Source organism: Terrapene carolina, unplaced genomic scaffold (assembly GCF_002925995.2).
Source record: "Terrapene carolina triunguis isolate 2854851 unplaced genomic scaffold, T_m_triunguis-2.0 Scaffold96, whole genome shotgun sequence".
Taxonomy (NCBI): domain Eukaryota; kingdom Metazoa; phylum Chordata; order Testudines; family Emydidae; genus Terrapene; species Terrapene triunguis.
Genome location: NW_020664447.1, coordinates 28,389,580 through 28,408,231, shown reverse-complemented (window position 1 = coordinate 28,408,231; position 18,652 = coordinate 28,389,580). Strand labels below are relative to the sequence as shown.

General features: G+C 43.0%; 1 protein-coding gene across 2 annotated transcripts in view; it reads right to left on the bottom strand.

Moving 5' to 3' along the window:
- The window catches only part of TSPAN18 (tetraspanin 18), a 181,136-nt gene that overhangs the window by 87,769 nt on the left and 74,715 nt on the right, over positions 1-18,652 (bottom strand). The gene's annotated exons all lie outside the window — the stretch shown is intronic.

The window sequence follows — 18,652 nt, the reverse complement described above, 5'->3', positions numbered from 1 at the left end:
CGGCTGGTGGAGTGAAAGAAATGAGGACACAATAAGTGAGATCCAAGATGTAGGCTGGGGCAAACATTTGAAAGATGAAGACAAGAAATGTAAACTCAGTGAAGAGGCAAAGGGAGCAAAGGAAGCACTGAAAGAGGGATGATCTGATTGGGCAAGGAAGATGATGTTAGCAGCTGTATTTTGGATGCACTGACGTCGAGTGACAGGAATGACGAGGTTGAAGAGGAAGAGGCTATAGTGATCAAAGAGGAACAGTTTTTGCCATTGGGACAGAAAGGAGGGAGCAGATTGTCAATAGGTTGTGAGGAAGTGACAAGACTTGATAACAGTCGGGATGTGTAGGAAGGCAGAGAGGGTGGAGTCAAAGATGACCCCAGGGTAGTGATGCTATGTGACCTGGAGGAGACCTGCTGTCCACAACAGTGGAGAAGGGCAAAAGTGAAGCAGGGGGTTGGGAAGAACACTAAGGAGCTCGTTTTTATCCATGTTAAATTAGAACTGCCAGTGAGCCACCCAGGATGAGGTGATGGAGAGACAGACTGGCTAGAGAGAAACAGGACAAGAAATAAAAGCTGAATCCTTGTGAATGGATAAAGTCTCTCAGGGATGAGGTATAGAGTGAGAAGAGAAGGAGTGTCCCAGGACAAAACACTGTGCAACTTACCCAGAAAATGGAGGAGGAGGGGAACTGCCAAGGAGATGTTGAAAGAGCCATTTAGAAGTAGGAGTTGAACCAAGAGGAGGAGACTGCAAAAGCTGAAGGAGGAGGGGCTATCAGGAGGAAGAAGTGATCAGCAGCATCAAACACTGCAGAAAGTTCAAGGAGGAGGAGGACAAAGAAAATGGCACAAGGATTGCCGAGGGAGAGACTATTCGAGACCTTGTCGACAGAAGTTTCACTTGTGTGGGGAGGGTGGAAGGCAGATTGGCAAGTTTCTGGCTGTGTGTTTCAGAGAAGTAGTATTTATAAATGGTAAGAAGGGGGCAGCAAGCGAATGGCAAAGGTGTAGGGAGGCAATGAGAATGGACAAAGATACATGACTAGCCAGGAGGGGATGGGTTCCATGGGAAAAGTTGGAGGGGGTGTACATAGTGAGTAAACAAAAGACTGTGTAGTCAGTGTTTGGGGTAAAGGAGGAACGGCCCTTGGGAGAGGAGCAGGTAGAGGAAGGTCAAACCAGATCTTTTCAGTCTTCCCCTCAGAGAAGTCAGCAAGATGCTGGGCAGAGAGGGAGGAGCAGCACATGCCATACAGAGTAGTTGCTCTGCAGCTCTCTCCCTCTCTACTGAGCAACACTGGGTCTGGATCGCACTCTCACTGACAGATGGGATTCAGACAGGAACTGGCGCAACACAAACCAATGCCAGAGTGGTTACAGGGCTTCTCTCTCTCCTCACATTCCCCCTTCACCACCTCTCTCCTCTGACTAGCACAGCTTTGGCATCCCCCATGCCCTTTCAAGTGCCAGATGTCACATGCTGGTCTGGAGTTTTAGCCTCTTACAGCATAGGAGGCCAGAGTGTGTAATAAATGCATTCATGGTTTAGGAGAAAAGATAGACGACAAGCTCCTTTCAATCACCCATCAGACAATTCCGGTGAAGCACACTGAGATGGGGGCGCAGCACAGCATACTAAGCCTCCATTCCCTGTTGTGCTCTCTGAATGAGCCAGCCAACATGAGCTAGCACAGCATTTATTTTGCTAGCCAGCAAAATGTAAATGTCATTAGTGTTCAGCAAGCTGGTGAGTGCTAATGTCACGCCAGGCCGCGTTCAATTAGATCCCTATCGTGCACACTGGTATCAGCAGCTCTCCCCTCCACTCCCTACAACACCTTTGCCTTCCCCAGACAGTGTTATTTCATACTTCCCAGATTTAAAAAAAGGATGGAAACCTGAAACCAGAAGTCTAAACGTTGGGACCAGTCTGACACAGCCAGACTTGTGACACATACACCTCCTATGTCATTAATTCAGCAATCGTAGAGTGGTAGCATAGTCCCTGGTCTAACCGCTACACAAACAGTCAGGAAGTCTGGCTTCTATTTTTGGCTCTAACACTGGATTGCTATGTGACCTTTGGCAAGTCAATTAGGAATACATTTTCAGCTAAATCTCCCCCGTCTTTCACATATGTACACATATATACTTGCTCCCTGCACTTCACAGATGCAAGCACCTAAGGCTGCTATATATTCCAAACAGATGCACCTATGCAAGTGTTCTCTAGGCATAAATGCAGCAAATCCCCCAAGGGGCAATCCCTTCTCACTCCTCAATGCCATGCCTAAGTAGCCAGGCTGGGCACAGGCTACTCCCTATTTAAAGGGAGAAAAGTAGTACTGACATGCGTGCAGCTGATTGCATGTACAAAGTGTAAGCATAGGTGCTTGTGTGTGCAATTTTGTCCATGCACGAGTAGATTGCCCATGGAAATCTACTCCATTAATCTCTTTAAACCCTGTTTCTTCAAATGTACAATAGAGATATTTTCCTGCCTCTTGGGGGGGCTAATTCATTCATGTTTATAAAGTGAGACTATCTGATGGAAGGTGTCATAGGCAGGTGCACAAATTACCAAGAATCATCGAAAATTTGATTCAGTGATATTTTTAGTAACAATTTTCCCTTTCCATTAGGAAAGTATAGTGCTGCCCTTGTAGGTAACAACTGATCATTGTCTGAGGCCATTTCAACCAATGCACCATTAGAAACAGAAGCACAGGGCCGTAACATAGTTAGGGTCACTAATGTTATATTTTGAGTTGTATGTGTTCTCGTGAGAGACATTTATTCATGTACCTTCAGTCATCTCTAATCATAGAATCATAGGGTTAGAAGGGATCACAAGGGTCATGTAGTCTAACCTCCTGCCAAGATGCAGGATTTGTTGTGTCTAAACCATCCAAGATAGATGGCTATCCAGCCTCCTTTTGAAAACCTCCAGAGAAGAAGCTTCCACAACCTCCCAAGGAGTCTGCTCCATTGTCCTGCCGTTCTTACAGTTAGGAACTTTTTTCTGAGATTTAATCTAAATCTGCTATGCTGTAATTTGAACACATGCCATCTTGTCCTGCCCTCTGTGGTAAAGGAGAACAACTTTTCTCCATCTTTTTATGGCAGCCTTTCAAGTATCTGAAGACCGCTATCATATCCCCCCCTTAATCTCCTCTCTTCCAAACTAAACCTACCCAGTCCCTTCAGACTTTACTTATATGGCTTGCATTCCATCCCTTTGATCATTTTTGTCATTCACCTCTGGATCCTTTCCAGTTTCTCTACATACTGTCGATATATTGGTGACCAAAACTGGACACAGTACTTCAGCTGAGGCCTAACCAGCACACAGTACAGTGGTATTATCACTACCCGTGACTTGCATGCTATGCCTCTGTTAATGCAACCTAAAATTGCATTTGCTTTTTTTGCAACAGCATCACATTGTTGACTCATGTTGAGGTTGTGATCCACCACAACTCCCAGATCCTTTTCGGCAGTGCTGCTGCCAAGCCAGTTTTCCCCCATTCTGTATTTGTGCATTTGTTTTTTCTTCCCTAAGTGTAGTACCTTACATTTGTCTTTGTTGAATTTCATTTTGTTGTCTATAGGCCAGCTCTCCAATTCATCAAGATCCCTCTGAATTTTAGCTCTATCCTCCAAAATATTGGCCACCCCCCTAGCTTTGTGTCATCTGCAAACTTCAGCAGTATGCTCTCTAGGTCATCCAGGTCATTAATAAAGATGTTAAACACCAGACCCAGAACAGATCCCAGTGGAACCCCACTTGAGACTTCCCTCCAATCCGACATCATTCCATTAATAGTTACACTTTGTTTGTGGTTGTTTAACCAATTATGTATCCACTTAATGGTAGTTCTGTTGAGTCTACATTTCTCCAGGTTACTTATCACAATGTCATGTGGGACTGTGTTGAAGTCCAGATATATTATGTCCATTGCATTCCCCCTATCCACCAGTTACCCTGATCATGGAATATTATAGACAGAAAAGACTTATTAGTTCACCAAGTCCATCCCTCCTAGCCAATGAAAGATTGTGCCCTTCCTTGTCCAATATTTGGTCCAATCCAGTTCTGAACAGTGGAAGAAATGGGACTACACTTCATTTGCCAGACCATTGCAAAGTCTAACAGATCTCATGATTAGGGACTTCTCATATAAACTGTCTACATCTTCTTCACATTAACTTCATCCCTTTACCCCCAGCCCACCTATAATAAATCTGGCAACATGGTAATGTTAGTACTATAAGAAGACAGGAAGCCATCTACAGTAGATCTGCCTCTCCAATGGGTTAGTTAGGAACTCAAACTCCTCTGCAACCTCTACACACTTTCATCTTGCTGATATCTACAATTCCATTTATAGGCATTTGTCACCTTTGATAATTAAATGCAGTCATTGTACTGTCTGGTCTGGTAAGTGCACTAGGGATTTAGTTTCATGCTGTGGCCCCAGTTTGGACAGTAGACACCAGTTTGTAGCTTCTTGCTGCTGTACCCTCTCTCTCAAATCCTGTGTCCTAGCCTGCAGCCCAAGTGCCCAGAGGTGATGGGGAAAAGTTCTCCTCCACCAGGATGAAATTAGCTCCTACATCTTGCAGTCTATAACGGCACTGGCACTGGATTGGTGTATATAGAAGCAGATCCATCAGTCTTTCTCGGTTCAGTGCCCAGCTCACCCTAACATCGAAGTGTTGTGTGACAGTGAGCAGATGCCCCCTCCATGTGCAGACTCTACAGATCCTGCCTACCAGCTCTGACACCAGGGGAGTAAGAAGGAATCCCTCTTCTGTACACACCTCAGTGAAATTTCCTCATATGTGCTCCTCTTTCTCTGTGGCTCAGAGTCTTGTGTTGGTTTAAAGAGCGCAGCTTGGTTCACTACTGGAGATAAGAAGTTTTATTCAGCCCTGTTCACAGATCCTTCTCCTGACACCATTTGTTAGCTTTGTGGCACTGAGGGGCGGATGCCTTGCTTGTGGGTTTTTCTGATCCCTTTATACTTCCACAATGATGCATATGGGCATGTAAACACAATTAACCAGGCACAATGAATGAATAGCGAGTGTGTGTGAGAGAGAGAGAAGATGACACGACGACGAAAGAAACATCTAAGTTGAACGTTCCTATAAATCATGAGCAACACCAAACAGATGTAAAACCAGCCAATTTCTCATTACATTTTACAGCTACCATGATGTAAATCTCTGTACATTAAATACAGCTAAGATGCAGCCACGGTCTTGGCACTAATTTGACAGATGCTAAGATGAGCAGTATCATAAATCAACATCTCAGTCTGAAACATGGTAAAAAGCTGTCCGCTCCTTGTTTGATGTGTGTATTTATTTACATAGCTCACCAACATGCCAAAAGGCTGATGAGTATGTGGTAGCTCTGCATTTTAAAGCATGCCACCAGGCACTCTGCATGAAGTAGTCCGTCTGGCCAGTGTCACCAGTTTCCATTTATTTCCTTTGCGGGTGCAGGGGTGGGGCATCTCACCTCTGTGTCAGACATGACATAAAACAGACTTGGCTCCTCTTCAACAACTTGCTATCAGAACACAAGAAAACACTTCCAAATTTGGCCTCTGCAGCAGCACCACCCACTTCAAAGGCCCTGCACCAGCCTCAGGGACTTCGGTACCTTTGATATGTACATGAGAAAAGCCCCTTGAACACAAGTTGTACACAGCTCCTTGTGCAGAAAAGGGGATCTACTTTAACAAGATAGGAAGTTAATTAAGTGGGTAAAATCCCACAGGTTGGAGGAACAGCTGAGGAATTATCTTTCTATCAGGTCAGTAATGAGGAATAAAAAACCCCCACACAGACATTAACAGCTTGATATGAACTCATTGGCATTCCAGACCTGGGACAAGACTTGGAGTTCCCAGTAGAGGCATCAGCAGGAGCTGCAGCTCAGACACTGGGCAAAAACACATTTTGCCCAACTGAAGGTGATGCTGGCAATGTGCCCAGAGGCTCACACCTATCCAGCATAAAATGGACCAGGTAATAGCAACCCGCCTGTTTTACAGGACAGTTGAGCCCATGGAGACCATTGGCCCCTTGTTGCAATGCTCTATCATGGTCCCAGCAGTCTGGCTGCCCTACACACCACAACACATGCTGCAGGGCCTGATTCTGCTCTTAGCGCAAATCAGGAACAACTCAGTTGAAGTCAGAAGTGGAAGTTTGGTATAAGACCAGTGTGAGAAGCAGAATCAGGCTTGTAGTTTCCATGTAGCACACTTTATTGAAAAGGAAAGTAGCCATGGGCCATGCTGCAGCCCATGAAGTTTTGTTTTTGACCATCCCTGTATCAGAGAAATGAAAATGAGGTTCAGAGAGGGCAGAGGGGCAGATAATAGTGAACAGATGACCCACAACCTACTTGATCAGGTGCTGAACAAGTCCACTTCCTTTACCCTACAATTTCTCCCTAGGCTGTTTGCCATTAAAAAGACCGCATTGCTCACCCATTACCACTCAGCAGCATCTAAGAATGCAATTATTTCCTATTCTATGTATAGGAAAATACTGTGTGTTTGCTCAGATGCCACTCAACAGCACGCCATGACTTTTCAATGGCAGCCACTGCAACAGTGGCCCTCATGACATGGTGCATGATCAGCAAGAAGGCACTCTGCCCTACTGAACTAATTCTTCTCAAATTACTCACTAACAATCTATTTGGGGAACATTTTGGCTGTTCCAAGTTACTAGGGCTGTGGAATTTCTATTAATTTTTCTCCACATAACTCCTTAACCGCCCTCCAAAAAGATGTCTTCAAAAGGCCTTCCTGTCTTACTGTTATTATTTGTATTCTAGGAGAACCTATGGGCTCTAACTGAGATTGGGCTAGAGCTGCTCAAAACTTGGGACTTCTGGTGTGCGAGGAATTTTGGTATTCTAAATCAGAATGAAACAACATTTTACAAAAATTCTTGCTTACTGGAAATCCCCAAAAAATGTGTTCAGAAAACACTGACACATGGTGTCTCCGAAATGAAATTTGCTCCCTGGGATTGGCAGCTGTTGAGTGAAATTGACATTCATGACAGTTTTATCCCTAGAACATTGCCTATAATTTAGCGAAAGGTTGTCAAATCTGATTCGCTTTCACAAGAAATTTTGCGTTCAATGAACTGGCATTTTCCAAAAAAACCACCTTAGTTTCATTGGAAAATTTCTGATCGGTTCTAGACAGAGTTCCACTTTGCTAGGTACCATACAAAACATATAGTAAGGGACTATATGCCCTGAAGAGCTCACAGTATAACTAAGCAGGACAGCAAAGAGTGGGAGAAACAAAGTACTATTATCCCCATTTCACAGATGGGAAACAGAGAGAGAGAGAGAGAGATAAAGGAAGTGACTTGCCCAAGAGATCTCACAGTCTGTGTCAGAGATGGGAAATGAACCAAGATCTCCTTAGTCTCAATCCAGTGCTTTAGTCCGAAGATCCCTTCTCACTCTCTGCCTTTCCCTCTGTGTTTTTATTAGTTGTGCATGATGTTCTGTAATTAAGTATAAAAGCCCATACTCAGAAATTCAATCACCAATCCACTGACAACACTGTGAACAAAGAATTCCCATCTGGCATGCAGAAACCTCCCCAAGGAGACTGATTTCTTTATGTCGTATGCTGTGTGTATGGCAAAACACCTCCAGCATTCGACACTGTTTTTGATATATTTAATTGTAGGGCATTCTGCTGACCTGACCAATTAGAACAATGTTGCAGCACATGTATTTCTGAAGCAGATGTTTCATACATTACCTGCACCTTATCAATCAACACAGTTAATACCCCTACCATATGAGATAATTATTTTGCAATTACATTGAAACGAATGATATTTCTTGCAAAGGTTTCATTAATTATCAAGCCTTGCCAAAGGGTAGAGATAATGGAATATTTTCCCACCAACACTGCCTCTCATTAATCCCAATGCCCTTCTGGCCCAAAATCTATTGGAGAAAGAAACTGAAGGTGCTTCCTGAGTGATAGGATTATTTTATCTATTCTAAGGGAGCAGGGTCCCTAATAAAAGCATCTGCATTGTTAACGGCAATTTACATGTTGTTCTTTGAACCAGCACTTCCTTTGTTTTTCTACATTTGAAACGTCTGGATTCTATGAAGAACAACTTTCAGTGTAACCCCTTTAAAAGTTATTCCTTCTTTATTGACTCAGGAGCTGCAATTTCTGACGGCTTGAACTGTTAATTTAGATTTGCTGTCGCTTTTCCCTTCCTTTCCCTGGTGGCAGCCACTCTTTGGAATTACGAGGCTCTAGCACTAGTGCTTTCACATTCAAAACTGCCACTTTAGGAGCTCTGATAATCTGGGTATTTTGTACCACTCATTTTCTCAGGTCCTCTTCTCTCTCCTGCATCTCCTTCCTCACATTCATCCGAGCAAGCACACGATAATGACGCCTCTTGACACCTTTAGGAAGGATTTTCCAAGAATGACTGAAGCACCAGAGGAAAAACTGAGCTCCAGACAATGTACAGCAGGGGTCTGAGTCTGCATTGCTGGCAATTCAACTCCATGGCAGAGAGTTTACTCTGGGGCCAGGTTTTGATTCGCCCTTTCAGAATTTAGTGCCATTTGTTCATTTCATTGGAGGCTCTGGGCATCTCCAGCCTAATTTTTTACTAGTTCAGTGCTTTAAGAGATTTCTAAGGGAAAGAAACTGGTATGCAAGGGGGTATTTTATAGCCTTGTATTTCTCTTCAACTCTCTCTTGGAATGCATGCTTAATACCTCATAGCTTGTATCTCTGGTTTATATCTTCTTCAGATCCCCTTTCTCTAAACAAACTCCAGCCTTCCCACCAAACACAACATTCCTCTTAAGATCCAATTATTTTTCTTTAAAAGAAAAACAAAGAAATAACAATTTTAAAGGACTTAGCAATGATATTTCAAGAGAGACAAGCTCAAACAAACTCATAACTGCATGGTAGAGGCTGAAGAGAAAGCCATAGGCAGGTATTTATGGAAAAGGATAAACAGTGCTGTTCCATTATCCTCTAGAAATGAAGACTCAAAGCTTGTGAAATTCCCTTCCCACCCCTCCACTCAATCTAAACTGTTATGACCACAAACCAAAGCTATTACATATTGTGAGTCTTGGCATTTTCATCATCTTCCAAATATCTAGCACATGGCTCAAAGGTTTAAGCATAAAGGTTTCACTAATTCAGACCAATGAGTTTTGTGGTCAGTGCATGAAAGGAGATGGCCAAGTGCAAAGAAAAAAGGAAAATTGTTTCTCTGAGCACAAAAGAAAAACACTAAAACCCCTTAGCCTGCAAACTTTCTGCTTACCAACTCCCTGCCACATCCACACATTCCCTCATGAACTCCTTTACAAAATCAAAGGTAGTCCTAGCTCTGACACAAAAAATAAACCCATAATTTAAAAAAGCAAGGAATTTACCACAGTTCACTTTCAAATGATCAGTCACCCTCTGCGTAAGGCTGTTCCTAGAGGGACAGATCAACATAATTGCAGAGTATAAATAAGATTCTTGAAACAAATGCTGATGGGAGTTAACCAGATTAGAGCAGTTTTATATTAAAGGCCGCTTTACACCAAGCCCTGTGGTGAAGGGAAATTGTACTGTAAGAGGGGAAACATTTAGAACAGTGGTTCTCAAAGCCGGTCCTCCGCTTGTTCAGGGAAAGCCCCTGGCGGGGCGGGCCGGTTTGTTTACCTGCCGCATCCGCAGGTTCGGCTGATCGCGGCTCCCACTGGCCGCGGTTCGTCGCTCCAGGCCAATGGGGGCTGCGGAAAGGGCGGCCAGTACATCCCTCGGCCCGCGCTGCTTCCTGCATCCCCCATTGGCCTGGAGCGGCGAACCGTGGCCAGTGGGAGCCGTGATCAGCCGAACTTGTGGACACGGCAGGTAAACAAACCAGCCCGGCCCGCCAGGGGCTTTCCCTGAACAAGCGGCGGACCGGCTTTGAGAACCACTGATTTAGAAAATGTTAAAACGGATGCTGTAAAGTAGGTCAGGGGAAAGTTTGGTTCACCTTGTAATTGCTAGAATCTCATGGGGAAAGAATTCCAGATCCACAATATTTGAAGACACTCCTCTCCCATAACCAAGAAATGTAAAGGGTATGGGGAGAATGCCTCCATTTTTGTGGGTCCACAAGAAAAAAATAAGTGTGAGAGTTTCCCTACTGACTGCAGCTGTATAACATGAACCTTGTTCCCAAAGCTCTGAACTAGGACTGATTGAAAATGGTAAGGATTTTTTGCAAAAAATTTCAATCAAAACAATATTTCAGTTTATGGAACTTCTCAGTTTTTTGATGAACCAATACAAAACAATTATTTTGCTTAATTTCATATAAAAAACATTAAGTTTTGGTTTTTGAAAACTGAACATATTCTGAATTTCATTTTTGGGGTCCATCCCAATGGAAATTTATTTGATTTGCAAAAACTAAACTAGAAAACAAATGTGAAACAAAAGAAAAAAATATTTCATTTAATCAAAAAATGGAAAATTGCAAAAAAAGATTAATTTTTTAAAAAAGAAATGGTTTCCTTCAAAAAACAATTTTTCATTGAAAAAATTCATTCAACTGCACTCTGCATGATCTGGCTGATCACAATGACAATTACGGTGGCAGACAAACAAGTAGGTGAACAGAGAGAGAGAGAGCATGCTGACTTAAACTGCATTAGATATACAGTGTGTAAATGGATGGAGACACATAGGGTACATCTATGCTGCAGCTGGGATGTGCTATTGTAACCCACGCACCTTCGGGATGTGGTGTTCTGTTCCATCTAGTGGTACCAAGACCACTTAGAGAGAGATTATGAGTCTGCTCTACAGCCTTAGCTAACAGGCAGTTGGCATTTAGCTCATGCAGTAGAGGCTCATGCACTAAGCTCCAGAGGCCCCAGGTTCGATCCTGCCTGCTGACAACCAGGGTCTGTCGGCATCATACTATTCCCAGCTAAGATAGATGTACACATGCTAGCTCTGCTCAAGCTAATGAGGTAAAAAATGGTAGTGTAGCCAAAGTGGCACAGGCAGCAACTTGGGCTAGCCTCCTAAGTACAACCTCATCTGCAGGGCCATCCCTAGAGGGGTACAGGGCCTGGGGAAGAAGTGACAAATCTGTCACTTCCGGGACTGACCGTGCCAGCCAATCACACTGGCCCGTGGGGCCCCACAAAGCACGGGGCCCAGAGCGGTCGCCCCGATTCACTGTACCCAAGGGACAGCTCTGCCCATCTGAGTATGGGGGGGGGGCAAGAGTCTAGCTGCTGTGACCATATTGCTATTTTTTAGCTCACTAGTCTGAGCAGAGCCAGCGTGTGTACATCTATCCAAACTGGGAATTACACCTCCCAGCTGCAGTGTAGATGTCACCCTTAGTGTTAGCTAACCAGGGTCCGACCACACAACAAATCTACTCATTGAGGAAAGGCTGTAGGATTGGGCCCTAAAAGAAGAAGAGTCTCCGAATTTTTAAGCTTTTTGGCACCATCATCATCAAACAATAGAGAGCCAGGAGCTGTGAGGGCCATTTTCAGAGCGACACCAGAATGGACTATTGATAGCACAAATCTGGGTGGATGGGGCCCACTCTGAGGCTTCCAAACACATATGCCCTAATTCGTCATGGATGGCTATCCAAGAACATCAGTAGCTGGAAGGGGCGAAGATTCAGAACCTCTGGAAATAAACAATGCACAATGAACCAGACAGTACAAGAAAGGATTCAACGTTAACAAGATGGTGGAAGGTAGGATCATTCTGCCTTTTCCTGCCAGTAGAATGAAAATCTAATTTCCAGGAGACAGGCAGCTCTTACAACCCCACAGCATCTAAAAAAGGTGTAATGGCTTCCTAATACTCAAATCCTTCAGGAGACCGCAAACTAAACAGACCACTTTTTATTTTTTTGCAATGCAAGGTAGAAAATGTGTGAGACAGTTCACTGGACCAAAATATATGTATAACTACCAAGAAACTTATTAGCAACCACAGCATGTGGTGAAAAGAAAAGATGAGGTCATGTTTTTCCCCAGCTAAAGCTCAGTTGTACAGCACCTTATGGCAGTTCTGTGCTGTATGGCATTTAGTGAAATTACAGTATGCAAGAGGGAACTATGGGGGGAGAGAGGGAAGGCTGTTTATTTCCTGTTGGTTACTTTCTCATGGCAGCATTCTTGAGGACTCTTGCCAGTTTACATTACTAGCACATGTCTCCCGTTCTCAACTGTTTTTCATTAGTTCTTCACTTTTCCTTTCCACCCCATCCCAGAATTTGCTGTTCTGTCCTTCTTTGTTCAACGGCTTTAACAACGGGAAAGCCCAAGAGTGCAATAGAAGCCAGAAAGCATGGAAGTGGAAAGTTAGTTTGGTTAATGTTGCATTATTAACAACACAATACATGGTAACATGTATATAACACAGTGAGATGCCCCAGCTAATTCTGCAGCAATATCAAATGAACCCAGTACCTAAAGTTCAGAGGATCTCAAAGCACTTTTCAAAGATGGGCAACTTCGATAACTCCCATTTTACAGATGGAGAAACAGAAACAGATCACGGTCACAGAGTATCAGTGAAAGAGTCACTCTGGTCTCTCGACACCCAGTCACCAGTGCTAATCACCAGTGCACTGCCTCTCTGTTCAACAGTTAAAGCTAGAGAAATAATTTTCTGGGACAAAGGTGCGATAGCAGCAGAGGCAGGGAGTGATGCAATGCAAATCTTTTGGAGGCAAGTGGAAAACCCAGCAGTTCTGAGCTGGTGAACAGAAGAGGTGCAGAAATCATCAAAAAGAACTATGCTCCCATTGAAATAGGTAGCAAAAATCCCACTCACTGCAGTGGAAGCAGGACTGAGCCCCCAAAGAATATTGCCCATACAGTGAAACCTTTTGGCCCACATTTTCAAAAGTGACTAGTAACTTTGAGTACTTCCATATCTGGGTGCCCAGCTTGATATGCTTTGAAGGGGGCTGATTTTCAGAAAGTGCTGAGCACCCAGTCTCTGAAGATCATGCCCCTTTAAGCGGTCTCAAATTGGGCACACAGATTTGGAAGTACTCAAAGTCACTAGTCACTTTTGAAAATGTGGCCTTTTTGTCTTGCCAATCCATGCCATATTTTAAACCCCGCCCTCCCCTACCCCCACCCCTAAGGCTCCACATCAGAACAAATACCTTATTTTAATACCTAATTTTCAAAACTTACGTTCTCTGTGCATGTGCTTATAACAATCCATAGAAGCTTGAAACCAAAACTTATTTTCTCAGCAATTTATTTTCCCTCCATTATGCTGCTTTCTTCACTTGTAGGGTCTGCTTCTGAGAACTGGGCTATGCACTAAATCTAATTGATTTTTTGGTTCACTAGCTGAACTTAAATATGTGAAAACATTGTTTTGTTTCACATAGACATGAAACAAAGATTTTTTGGTTTCCTCACCAAAAAAAAAAAAAAAAAGAAAGAAAAAAATTCATTTTGGGTCAATTGAAACCAAGACCTTTTGCTTTGGGGCATGGACAAACACGAGGAGGAGGAGCTTCCCCCTTTTATATCCTAGTAGGCCAGTGGTTATGACTCTCACCTACGATGGGGGGACCCAACTTTGAATCTCTGCTCTGGGGCAGGGACTTGAACCCTGGTCTCCGCACTTCCAGGAGAGTGGTCTAACCATCAGGCTAGTGGCTATTCTGGGGCTTTTATCTCAATCTCTCCTGCTGAAGCTGCTCCACTTTGTGTAAACAATTAAATATTCATTGGAAAAGGGACTGGAATGCAGGTGTCCAGCCTCCCATGAAAGTAGCCTAACCACCAGGCTACAGAGTGATTATCTTTTTCTCTGACCCAATTAATAGTAAAATATTTATACAAAATGTAACAACTTCAGCAGGAGAGACTGAAAGAAACTTACCTCAAAGTACACTATACTCATTAGTTAGAGTATTTGCCTGGGATATGGAAGAGTATGGAAAACTTGTGTTCAAATTCCTGGTCCAAATCAGGCAGAGTGAGGTCCTGAAGGTGGGTGTCCCAGATGAGTGCTTTGACCACTGAGCCAGAGGGCAAAAGCTGGGCACCGGCACCATCACCACTATCTGTTGTGAATCTACCCTGAAAAAGTTATTTTTGGCCAAAACTATTTGGCAAATTTGACATGAATTTGTGAATAATTTTGAGTCAACCAAAACAGCATGTTTTGATGAATAAACTCTTAGTCAGAAAAAATTCTCCCAGCTTTACTATGCACACTGGTTTGTTATTGTAGGTTTATGCCTCACAAGTGGGTCTGTGCACCCTGTTATTTTTTATAGGGTTGCCTGTGAATTCTTACTGCAAATGAGCATGGCTTCACTGTCACCTGACTCCTTTCCTCACTAATTTGTATTGTTTCTGTTTCCCCCCCATTATTGCAATAAATGTCACATTCTGCACATCAGCATTTCACACCATCCTGGAAACCATGAGAGTAGGAAGAGCACTACACTGCCCGCAAGAGCGTGAGCAATCCTGACCGAAGAAGGGTGTGAACAAAAAGGAGTCTATTGGCCTGAAAACATTAGCTTTTAAGAGAGCTCAGCTCTCATCTAAACCATTCCACAAGAATTATGGTCTATGGCAGGCAGAATATGGGCTAATTAGGCAGAGTTTGCTCTCAACAAACCGCAAGAGGAAAAAACAACAACTTTCAATTGCATGAACTCTCCACTGAATTATTTGTTTTGGACTCATACAGAAATCAGGCTCCCACTAATATCAACACAGTTCTGTCTCAGCCACTAAAGCAGGTAGCTCTCTTCAAGGTCTATATTCCATTCTAGATGAAGCCAGATCTATAAAAGATCTTCAGAAAGTGACTTCCGGATGCTGTAAGCTAAGCAGAGCTCCTTCAGAGGAGAAATCTCTCTTTTGGCTCACCTGGGAAAAACTGTTGCCTACAATTCATTATTAGTTAAGACAGCTTATAGCGTCTGGCTACCAGTTGGCAAGATTCAGCAGTCTGCAGACAGCTGAGGCAAGGACCATAAAGGAATAATTTCAACCAGCTGAGAAATTTTCTCAGGTGCGTGGGAAGTCAGCCCAGGAATCAGGAGAAGGCTGTGCGTTCATGAAACTCACTCTCTTTTGCAAATGTGCAGCCCAACCCATGCTTTAGATACCAGGTGGTGAAGGAGGATTTAAATCTTTGAGATTTTGAAGTCAGAAGCTACTCAGGCAGAACTATTTATTCAACTCAAGTGTATCTAACTGAAGAATCAGATGCCTCCTGTAACTTGACATAAACAACTCGGAGTCCCACAAAGGTGAAAAGATGGAAATGGCATGGGCACAACTGACCATCAAACATGCCCTACAACATATGTGCCAGAACCTCAGAAGTAGAATATATGACGCTAAAGCCCCTTCCCCAACCCTGCTCCCTCAATATGGGATAACTGGCATCGTTTAAGGAAAATAAATAGCTTGGGATTGGTAAGAGGGATGAAGAAGATTCAACAACTGGCGTTCATCACAGCAGAGGAGAGGAGAAATAGCTTCTTATGCTCAACCAGCAGACAGACAGACATCCCCTCTGCCCTCTCTTAAGCTTTAATTTGCTAAGTCAGACAAACTGGTGTGCTCTCAAGCAGGTTGCCTTCTTTCAGATGAGCACATGTGTCTGCCCAACAATGAAACAAGAAAATACCTCATTTAAAAAAAAACAAACAAACAAACAAAAAAATCCATGAGAGGAACATCCCAGCTCCAGACTCTGGGACAATCCCCAATAGGCCATTTTTTCACCATACTGCAATCAGCACACCCAAACTGCATAAGGAGCTCTTGAAGGAAAACACTGAGACCCTAGCTGAAAGGAAACAAGATGCTAGACTTCAGGGACCAACAAAAGGAGCAGAGACACAGCAAAGCAAATTCCAAAAGGCCTGATTCACAACACCTAACTGGCTTGTTAGCATATGGAGAGAAAACTGGAGAAGTATCTCTCACACATTCCCATGAGGTTAGACACAAACGAGAATCTTATATTCTGGGCATCTGAGCTATGATATTTTATCTTTTCCCAGGGCAGTTTTCTCCTATATGAAAATGATAAAAGTACACGTATCTTTACTGTCACCTTGGGAATAAAAGAGAGAGTGCTTCCAGGAAGATGTTATGTGTAAGGGGCCCGCCTGCAACTCTGGAATGCACTCCCTGGACCTGCTGACCTCCAGAACACACAGCAAAGCCCATCATTGTACTTGGGCATTTGAGGAGTAAGAGATGCACTAAGAGCTGGAATAGGTTGATCTCATATTTCTGGTTGGTCACTGTCCGATTATGGGGAGGTGCTTTTGTTTTTTAGTTTTTTGGTTTTTTTGAGGGACATAGGGACAATGTTTGAAACAGCACATTCTGGGGGTTTTAAAATCCATCAAAGATGATGAATCTGGTACCATCAATTAGTACATTGGAAGGAACAACTTCCACCCTAATAATCTATCTCAGAGCAAAACCAAGCAGAGCTCAGCCAGACCTGAAGGCTGGGGCCACTGGATGCACAGAAGATGGTTACATTTGAAGGCTTACATTGTTAGTAAAAAACACAGACATGTACCTTGTTCCCATAACCAGACAGATTCACATAGACATAATTGATCACTGAAGAATATTTTTATGATTACTAGTAAAGAGATAGACAAATATTGTAAAAAAAAAAAATCTTTGGTTATTCCTTCAAAATGTTAACAACAAATTTGCTTCAGCTATGTTTCTGTTTGCTACACTTACGTTCATACCGATCAATATTCTACCAACTGAGGTTACCAGCAGGAAATTAATTCATATTAAGCAAATATTGGAGACTATGTGCAGAAAGTGAATTTTGAACTTCATTGCACATATCAGAAACCTGACCCTAAGAATTACATTCATCTTGTCAAGTGTGGCAAAGTACCTTCTTCTCCTCAGCAGGCTCAGTCCTTTTTAGCCTTGGAGACACAGGCTTGGGCAAGGCAAATCCTTGCAGGTAGCACAGGGTTTGGCTATTCCTTTTTTCAGTCAGCCCCTTGTGCTTGTTTATCTTCCCTTCTGGGGACAGAGTGCAGCCTTCCTTGCAGGAAGGGTTCAGAGCCTTGCTGCTCCTAACTTCCTGGCAGCTTCCCTGGTTCTCTCACTCTCTCTTCCCCCCCCTTCCACGCCAGGGAGGGTTTAAAAAGGTCCCAAGCAGTTGGAGCCAGCTGAACCTAATTAGTTCCCTAGTAACCCCTTGCCCAGCTGAACCTTATTTCCCCATGGTTCTCTCTCCTCAGTGGCTTGGGAGAGGCCTTTTTAACCCCCTGGGACTGATTACTACCCCCTTTGTAGCTGTTTGCCCTGGGTTTGCCACACAAGGCACAGAAATAGTATCAGGTGACCTATATGTCCAAATCAGCACTAAATGGATTTTTACCGCTCTGTATACAGAGACATGCAAGAACAATAGCATTAATTATTTTCATATACTTTCTTTCCACCTCAAGTCATGTCCAGATCTGGACCTTGATCCTGCAACCCTTATGAGGAGCCCCACTGGTTCCAATGGGACTAATTGTATAAGAATCTGGCCCTTTTTTAAAAGCCTGGACAAAGTTAGCAGAACTGGATTTTCAAGCATCACCTATTAAATACTCACAATTAACTATTTGTAAACAGTCAACATACCACAAATTGGCCAAAAAAAGTTCTGTGAATAATTTCAAATAAATAATACTGTTGAGAAATGTGTAAGCTATTCATGGACAATTTGCGTGCCCGCGCGCGCACACACACACACTTCATTAAATAATTTTTTTGCTGCAAATTATTCACCCAGTTTTAGTAACAACATTTAGTAACAACAGAGGTAATTAGATCAGGGGTCAAGAAAGTATTTTGTCTCCCTGGCCCCCTTGTATAGCATTGCACAATAAAGCAGGTGTCTATGGTAATGCTTTATGTTCTTGAATTTTTGCCTCTCTGAAGCATCAGGTATTGATGAATGATGGAGGCAGGAAGACAGACTAGATGGACAGCTGGTCTGATTCATTCTGGCAACTCTCAAAATATTAACTGTCACTGATGATAAAAAAAAATCAGAATTTTGTGACAATGTTAATATGCAACTTTATTTCTATGGGATAAAGTTCCAGATAATACTTCTATCCTCTTAATGCACAAAAGAGAAATTAAGCCTCTAAATTCAATGCAACAGGAGTTTTCTTTCTGCTATGAATTTCAAAAGTCTCTGATTTGGGATCTGTGTTCTGCTAACTTTGTCCAGGCTTTTAAAAAAGGGCCAGATTCTTATACAATTAGTCCTATTGGAACCAGTGGGGCTCCTCATAAGGGTTGCAGGATCAGGGTCCAGATCTGGACATGACTTGAGGTGGAAAGAAAGTATATGAAAATAATTAATGCTATTGTTCTTGCATGTCTCTGTATACAGAGGTGTAAAAATAGATTATTCACACTTCTTACAAAAGTGCAAATGAAGAGAGAAAATATTTTGGATCCCAGGATTCAGGGTAAGCAGCAGCCAGGAATGTTCTATCCAAATAGTTCCATGATGGTAAATGCTGCCTATAGT